Here is a 9,305-nt window from a genome sequence, read left to right as displayed (position 1 = left end):
GCCACCGTAAAGTTTTTTCGGAAAGCAAAGTACCAGTAAGAAAATGACCAGTAATTTTTTTTTTTCGCTGTGAAAGTCAAGGATACCAAACCACCATAATTGCATGTCATGATGTGTCACTACAACATGCATTTTTTTTTCAAGAAGCATTCCATAATCCTTATTGCATACAGTGAAACCTCAATTAAGTGGCAACCCTCAGGGGTGACAGCTAGTGCCTGCCTAATGGCTGAGGTTGGCCGCTTAATAGAGGTTTGTCGCAAATTAGCATAATCTTTAGTAGAAACTTCACTTTTATCCCAAAAATTATTGATGGCAAGATAGCTTACTAAATTTCTCAAGAGAATCAACAAATCATGGCAAAGCAGTCAAGTGAAAACAAATAACCAGAGGTAGCAGCTACATGTATGGTTTGGAATTTCTTTGTGAATACTACTTAAGGGGAGACAATCTGTCAATTTAGTAGTTGAAATCAAACCTGAAAACAGAAGGATTTGAACTCAAATAATTGTAGAAGACCATGCAAGGACAAACTGAATAGCTCATTTTTGGAGAATTCCTTGATTTGACTGACGTACTCTATACTGAGCTTGTATGTTGAGCAAAGATTAAAAACTGTATCACTTAGCTTAGTGACAGTGGAATTGTACAGAGAAACATAATAAGGGTGTGTTGAATGTTATCAGTCATCACCTATCTCAGGCTGTACTTTACTTGAACACATTTTCAAAACAAAGCCAAACTAAGTGTATTAAACTCTTGAGAGGTGAAAACAATAGGAGAACTCTCAGCGGGATGGCCAAAAGGTGGCCGCTTAACCCTTTGACCGCCAAGCCAGCCTGAACCGGCCATACTTAGTATTTTTTTTACTCAATCTAATGCCAGACAATTTTACTTGTCAATGGGGAATCCCCTGCGAGTCAATGGGTCAGTGGTTTCATTTACAATGTTCTACAATTATTTCGGGACTTTGATTACTGGCCGCTTAATAAGTGGCCACTTGATGGAGGTTCCACTGAATTTCATTTAGTAAGGTGAATGCAGAAAGTGGAAACATTAATTTTATTTCCACAGTTCAAAAGTAGTTTTTATTTTATTCATTTCTATTATGTGTAACCCCAGAAAATAACTACACCTTACGTCCTGAGTTTCACGCACATACATCTTATCAGATGTTTTCGTGTGTAGTATTGCTGAGTATTTTTGTGAGTTGCGTTCTATTTTGATGAGCCCGCTAGGGCAGGTCAAAAAATTAACACAAACAACAAGTAGAAATACTCAGTGTAACTACACACCAAAACATCAAATAAGCTATTTATTATCCAACTTCTTGTGGCACTAAATTTTAGCAAATGAATTGTAAACAACTGAGAATGTGTGACAGATTTGTGCAAGCGGGGCAACGTCAGTAACTAAACTTATGGTCAACCCCATGGTCAACTGTGCATTAACCAAGTATACAAATAACTACCGTAGAATATCATGGAATGTGGAATATTTGTACTCGTTTTGTGCGTTTTTTGTACAATAACTAATACAGTTGGATAATAAATGTGGGGTACTGTACAATGTAATATCACTTTGTGCACTTAAAACATGTACATTTCTTTCATTCCTAGTCATGAATGAGAAAGTAGGGACAATAGAAAAAATATATGTTGAGCAATCATTGCATCTAATTACCATCTCTCAAGACAGGATCATTGCAAATTCTAAAAGTTATGGAAATGACTAGCTTTGGAGCCAACCTCATTCTCAGGGTTTCTCTTCTCTGCTTCCTTTGTCGTTGAGGCAGCAGAAGAGAGACCCTGGGAAAGAGGTTGCCTTGGAGTATCAGTGGAGTTCTAAGAGGGTTCTAACCAATAATAATTGAAATTTATTTTCACATGATAATGTTTAAAGCTGAATAGCTTGTGGGGTCATGCACAAATGAAATCAAATCATAGCTGAGAGGGGAAAACTGGAGTACCCAGGGAAAAACCTCTCGGAGCAGAGTAGAGAACCAACAAACTCTGTTTTATTTTTAGAGAGAAACAGTGGACAACTGTAAAACACTGATAAACCTGTGACCTTCATTACAATATAAAAGGCACCTAAAAACAAAACCAGTAGTATAAAAAATAATTTATTCCTATTTAGTACACTGAACATTGTAAAATCATCATAGAAAAGTAAAAATGCAAGATGACTTATTTTTGTACATCTACAGTATTATAATGACACCAGTAAAACTCCTAAGAAAAGAGCAATATCATTTTGAAAAGTGTGGTGGCTTTCTCATCAGTTGCTGTATAAAAGTATTCTGACATGTAGAATGCATGGAAGGCTCACAGGGCAATATGTTGTGGCGACCAATTTGTAGGTTTTACTCCAGTGAATGGGCTCATGGTGGGCAGAACCTTGGGTGGGGTTGGCTAGGAAGAAGTTCATGGGATGCTTAGAAGTTCTCTTAACATTTGAGAAGAAAATATATTCATTTGCCCAACAAGTTTAAAAATAATATTCTGATATCTTTTCCTACTAACAAGCCAGTTTTGGAGGTATTTGGAGACGGTATGGCCCAGTGGTTAGGGGGCGTACCTAGAGATCTGGAGATCCCGGGTTCAAGACCCATTCTGACCACTCATTCAATTTGATCCTGGTAGTCCCTTGGTCAACTTCTTGGCTGCACTTGTAAGCAGCTAACTAGTTTGCCTCCGGCCAGTTGGGATTCTTAACAGTTGTTGTTGTTGTTGTTGGTCTGTTCTCTCGTTTGCTCTGAGCATCATGTTTCATTGGCCGTGAAAAGCCCCCATGGAGCTAGCTATAGGGGTATTTATGTACATGTACATGGGTTTTCAAATGGCTGATATGCCTTAAAGTCAACACAAATTTTGGTTCAAGTCCAGATAAAATCAATATGAACCTTCATCTGCCATCATCTGTTCTTGGACATAGTGTGGGGAGGGGAGTATTTCTTTTGACATGTATTATTGAATTTTAATTAATCATTAAATACAGGAGAAAGGAACACATACCATGCATTTTACCTTTCGACACACCCATCCGAAAAATTGGTTTTTGCCCTGAGCGGGACTCGAACCCACGCCTCCCTGATTACTAGTCAGGCATGCTAAGCCACTACACCATCAAGGCTACCACGCTGGCAATGCAGCATATTAATGAGATGACTTAGCAGCGTGGGGATCCCTAGAGCCCAACTTTCCTTCACTTGAGTGTGTATCTTTGCCTCTAAAACCCCAGACAGGGTTTAGAACACATGAAAGTTAGAAATTTCGAGGCAAATGAAAGGTATAGACTATATATACAGGAGAAAGGAACACATACTGTGCATTTTACCTTTCGACACACCCATCCGAAAAATTGGTTTTTGCCCTGAGCGGGACTCAAACCCACGCCTCCCTGGTTACTAGTCGGGCATGCTAAGCCACTACACCATCAAGGCTACCACGTTGGCAACGCAGCAGATTAATGAGATTACTTAGCAGCATGGGGATCCCTGGAGCCCAACTTTCCTTCATATATTCGGATGGGTGTGTCGAAAGGTAAAATGCACGGTATGTGTTCCTTTCTCCTGTATATATAATCTATACCTTTCATTTGCCTTGAAATTTCTAACTTTCATGTAATTAATCATTGCTATGGACCTGTTTTGTAATTAACGTTGATTACTCTTCCAGTCGTACATCTCCCTCTGTTGGTTGTAATGTCTCTCTGTTTGCTGTGATAATGTCTTGTTATGGAACAATTTTGTACTTATATTTCAAAGCAACAATCAACCACACAACAAAATTGAGTATCATTAATCCAGCTAACAAGAAAAAGAAGTACTCGAGATGTCCTTTGTTTGGATCCGGGCTTGGATACCAATCATGTTTGCTCGCTTTCTGCACGATAAAAACAAGAAGACTGGCCAAATAGCTTCCAAGGCAACTAGTAACAAGGAACATTCCCATAACAAGTCCCTTTAAACATCTTGGAGCTTGAGAGTATGCAAACTCCAGACCTTTTAAAATGACAAACACAAAGACTGAAAATTAATTAAAAAAACACTTAAACCAAGGAGTCGTATAATAATAATTATTATTATTATTAAGTTTCAAGATCATGTTCTGGCGTTGCCATTGCCCTTTTTTCTTCTGTTTGGTGTGTCATAACAAATGACCAAAGGCTAACAGAATTATCTCTTCACATTTCCAACACTTTACTCAATATCCTTGCAGTTCCCAACAAGGCAGTTTTTTGTATTACTCATCATTATTATTATTATTATTATTATTATTTATTATTATTTTATTATATGGAGGAAAGTGTTTTACTGGGAACTAAACCACTCACAGATTCCATACGCCACTTCATCCGGGACCCGAGTGGCGTATTTTCCGTATGTCACCTTTGTGAGTGTCATATCGTTCAATGACGTCACGATTCCCACCTTTTTTTATAAGCCCAGCCGTATTTGTAGAACTTGACTACTTTGAAACACAATAAAATCGGAAATATTCAATATTTAGTCTCCACATAATAAAAAGAATATTACACGTTGGCTCGAAGATATGAATTTTATGTCCTGGTGGCCAGAACAGTATCTCACGAGTGAGCAAAGCGAACGAGTGAGATATTGTTCTTGCCACTCGAACATAAAATTCATATCTTCTCGCCACTGTGTAATATCCTCTATTTATTTATTATTATTATAATTTCTTATTCTTATTTATTATTATTATTATTATTATTATGTATCTATTTATTATTATTTATTATTATTATTATTATTATTATTAAATATCAGAATTGTATAGATATCTTGTTTTTCCAGTTCAATTATTGGTCCACGATCTTTGCATTTTCATGGGCTTATGGGCTGGTGCGACAAGAGTTGATGATGATCTTTGCATTTAGGCCAATAATTAATCTGAAAAAATATGTGAACAGTCATTTTGCTACATTTTGGCACTCTTGAACTAATAGTAAGAGGTGTACCTGTGATAACTGCTAGGACCTCACTGATGCCAATCAACATAAACTGAGGAATTTGCCAGAACACATTTAAATTTGAAGCATTCCGGGTAACATTAAAAACCATCTGGTTCTTAAAAGGGCCTGTTTCCCTTCGCTTTATTTCAACTACACCAGCCACTGCCACTGAAGCTGCTGCCAACAGCATACCAAAACCAATCCTGCGTAGAGGAGTAAACCTGATCCCAAAGTAACGAAGAAGAGGATACACTACATGATCCATTATAGGAGTGAACATGAGAACAGCAATAGTGTCAAAAATAGACAGAGATGCAGCTGGAACAGTGAAGGAGGTCGATATTTTAAGTCTCATGTATGAAGCTTGAATCAGGAAAGTTGTCTGCATCTAACAAAAAACAATAAATTCAATATAATCACAATTAATTTTCTCAACATAGATCTCATGTTCCAGCATGTAGCAAATGATGATTGAAGCAATGTAACATGTCGGTCAAGTAACAAAATATCAGTGTTTAAAAGGAAGAAACTACCACAATGCATCCTAAAAATACCTGAAAGTTAGAAAAAGCCCTTAAAATTTTAAAATTAACCAAACATTTTGTGGGTGCCACCCTTCTTCTGTTCAGTAGTTTTAAAAAGCAACTGACAGTGTTACCGAACCTTTAGAGTTGAAGCATCTGGTCCTGTTGCTGCCGCTAAAGAAGTGCTTATAACTGCAATGATCATTTCAAGCTTAAATGAAATGTGTTGCACCATCATTGCACCCTCGTTAACTCACAAACTCAAGTTCCAATCCAAATCAAGAGTTTTTCATTGACATGCAACACTGTCACAAAACAGGTTAACCGGGTCTCATGCAATGTGATTGGCTGATTTAGATGTCCATTTGGCACTTTATTCTATTAAGTACCTCAATTGTCATTATTTCATTTTAGACTAATTATCATGTTTATCATTTGTTGGAAAATACTTAATAAGCAAATACCTACAGACTGCTCAGAGTTAACAATCTCTATACAGTACAGTCAGAAGACATAGTGCATTGTAATGTAACCTGTGTTGCAAGTAGATAGAGGTGACAGCTCTCATACCTGAAAATAAATGGTCCAATATACTATGGAACATTAAACACTGGAATGACTCTCAATAGTGATTTAACATCCTCAACTTGACCATCAGTATACTTTCCTCCAAAACGACTTTTTGCATTGTCCAGCCACATTTTTGCATCTGGGGAATCACGATTTTTTATGGCGTTATAAATGATCTTTTCCAGTTTCAGACAATTGGCTACCCCCTGGTGGTTTTACAAGGTACTTGTTGCGACCAGTAACAAAGACAATCATAGCAAGAAACATTGTTCCAGCAGTAATTGCATAACCTGCAAACAAATTATTCTCCTGTACCTTAACAACAAGGGTAAAAGCGATCAATGAGCCAACATTAATAAACCAGTAAAACCAGTTGAAAAATGTCTGGACAGCTCTTGGCCCATCCTGTTCAATCTTGTCGGCCCCAAAGGGTGACACATTGGCTTTAATTCCTCCAGTACCAAATGCAATCAACAGTAAAGCACACACAAAGAAAGCAAGTCTTGGCTGTTTCTGAGAATCAGACCAAGACAGTTTTTTTGTGATTATGTCAATGTTTAAAGGTACTGCAGCAAGTATGATTGTTCCAGCCCACATACAACAGTGAACTACCAAAGATGGTATTGTAACGACCCAGGTAAGCATCAGCCAGCCATCCACCAAACAATGGAGTGGAGGTAGCAAAGTTCCTGAAGTAATAATATTATTATTAGTGGCAGTAGTTAGTTTTGTCTTCTAAAAAAAACGTTGTTTGCCATTTACCAAAAATTCCCAAAATTTTTGATTGGTAATGTAAATTAATATATATTTTCAGGGCTTTCAATAACTCTTGAAGTAGATGCCTGGGCTAATCAACGTTTATAAGCGACGGCCACTCTTGTCTTTTACAAAGGTTTGAGTGAAAATCAAGGCAGAGTAGCCTGTGCTGAGAGGCAAATTTCTGACTAAACAGAAACAGACAGCGGTACACCGCCAGTGACTGGCTTCTAATGAAACCGCTGTATTTTGGTTTATCCAACCTCAAAAATGTCAAAAATGTTTTGAAAGTCTGCAATGTGTGTCTGTGTGTCACCTGCTTTGTCTGGGTTTCTATTTCTTCTCTAATCTCTCTCAGTACATTTTAAAGAAACTTTTGAAATGGAGCAACTTGATCTCAATGGAATTTTCAATTACGGATTTTGTGCACACCATTTTGGCAAAATAGGAGTTATCCATTTCTGCTTGTAAATAAAATGATGACAAAAAAAAACAGAGTTTAACCCAAATGCCAAAAATATTAACAAACCTTGGAACAGATAATTGGTAAACTGAAGGCCAGGGTGAATCATTTTTAACTCACTGCTGCAAAATAACACTAGGTTTGCCGTGACTCCATAAAAAGTTAGTCTCTCACATAACTCTGTGACAAGAATACAGATTGTGACAAGGAGCTTCTGTCCACGTCCTGTGAAGTGAACACCAGGCCTTGGTGGAACAGCGCTATGACTGACTTCATTTTGCCTGCCAGAGATTAAAGGTGCTGTCTCATCGCCATTTCCATGGGTTGCCATATCAGTGGATGAGCAAGTACAGTGTATTTTCCTATCAGTTAAGAAAGTATGATTTCTCAGTAATCTTATTAACAGACTTTGTCCCATCTCTCACAAAGTGAAATGAGATACAACACTGCTTGGTATGGGAGGAGAGGAAGGGTGCAAGTTGCAGAATGGTTAAGTCCCTCTGACCAATCCTACTTTTATGCAAGAAATACCGGAATTGGCATTTGTTTTCCCCTAACAACCTCTCCCCTCCCTCCGCCCCCCTCCTCCACACCCTATGACCGATGCCAATACAGTGCTGGAAATAATATTCTTTATTCAGAGGACATATGTCCTTTCAAATCTTCCTTTTTGTCGACATTTGACAAATTAAACTGGACTAATTTATTGACTGACAACACCTTGACAAAGAGAACACAAGATGTGCTGGTGACATGTTCAGTCATCGTGCCCGATCATAATGTGAAATTGGCCGGACATTTTCAAAATTTGGTCGGACAATGTCCGATGACCGACTGTTATTTCCAGCACTACAATAGATGCTAATTAATCCCGTAATATCGATTGATTTCCCAATCATCGATTTCCATTGATTGTTCCTTCCCTGCCCTTCATGACTTGGTGATCATGAATCATTCCAGCATAATAAAAGGCACTCACTATATTGTATTAAATTTCTCTTCCAAAAACTCATAATAGGAACAGCATTACGTTAAAAAGTCAGCTATTAGCCATCAAAATGATTAATTTATTGGGAGGCAAATTAAAAGAGCTCAGATCAACCCACGGAATGATTCTTTGTATAATTAAAAAAAAAAAAATTTAAATCAATGCATCAGACGTCGTTGATTATCAGGCCTATTAGGCTCAACAGATAAATGATTAAGCATTATATGCACTTTCAAAACGACTGCCATAAGCTAATGAGGAAAAGGATTGCAAACAGTGATTCCCGGACAATCAATGGCTAAAACATCGCTGGCTCACAGGTCTTCCTGTTTAATACCTTGGCAGTCCTTAAACTTTGTACTTTGCAGCCGACTCGTGATCAAACCAACCTTTTCTTCGATGATTTACAACGAATTGCAGATTCTCGGCCAAGGCGAAGAAATGTTGTGTGCTCATCATGTGAGAAGGCATGTGATTCTAGAGGAAGTAATCGGTATATACCTCGTGCCAGTATGCCATATAGTCGCCTAGCATATACTGATCACCCCCGTCCGTCACGCCTGTCTGCCTTGTTACCAGGTCTCTGAAGCAGTGAAGACGAAACCTGTCATATTAGGGATGAGAACGCCACATAACAATAGTTTATTTGCAAGCCCTGCACGTGCTTTTTACATTTTGATTCATTTCTTTGTCGTTCTGGTCTTGACGACGACGTGAAATGAATCAAATTTGAGGTTCTGTGGAGGACGAGAGCACCTGACGATGAATTTTCGGATTTTTCTCTAAATATCCACTTTTCGCCAGGCTTTTAACCTCGGAATGTGGACTCACACTTTCCAAACCGAGCGACTTAAAGTAATCGCAAAATTGTTACAGTAACGAAATAATATTTTTAGACAACGTTCTCTGTAGTCTGTCGTCGTCGTCCTCCTTGTCTTGGTTCCGCGCCCATTGCTACTGCGCATCCTTATAGCGCAACGCAAATTCACGATGCCATGCATCGAGAGGGCACGCTAAAGTACTAAAA

The 9,305-nt window shown here is 38.2% G+C and overlaps 1 non-coding gene and 1 pseudogene across 1 annotated transcript; both read right to left on the bottom strand.

Annotated features, from left to right (window-relative positions):
* Positions 1 to 2,109: 2,109 nt before the first annotated feature.
* Positions 2,110 to 8,773, bottom strand: LOC138018814 (solute carrier family 15 member 4-like; annotated as a pseudogene).
* On the bottom strand, positions 3,062 to 3,135 carry Trnat-agu (transfer RNA threonine (anticodon AGU)). Its single transcript has one exon. It is a non-coding gene; the product is annotated as a tRNA-Thr (tRNA).
* Positions 8,774 to 9,305: the final 532 nt, after the last annotated feature.

The sequence above is a fragment of the Montipora capricornis genome, chromosome 10, assembly GCF_036669925.1.
Source record: "Montipora capricornis isolate CH-2021 chromosome 10, ASM3666992v2, whole genome shotgun sequence".
In the NCBI taxonomy this organism is placed as follows: Eukaryota; Metazoa; Cnidaria; class Anthozoa; order Scleractinia; family Acroporidae; genus Montipora; species Montipora capricornis.
The sequence above is the reverse complement of the archived record's forward strand: the minus strand, read 5'-3'. Positions and strand labels throughout refer to the sequence as shown.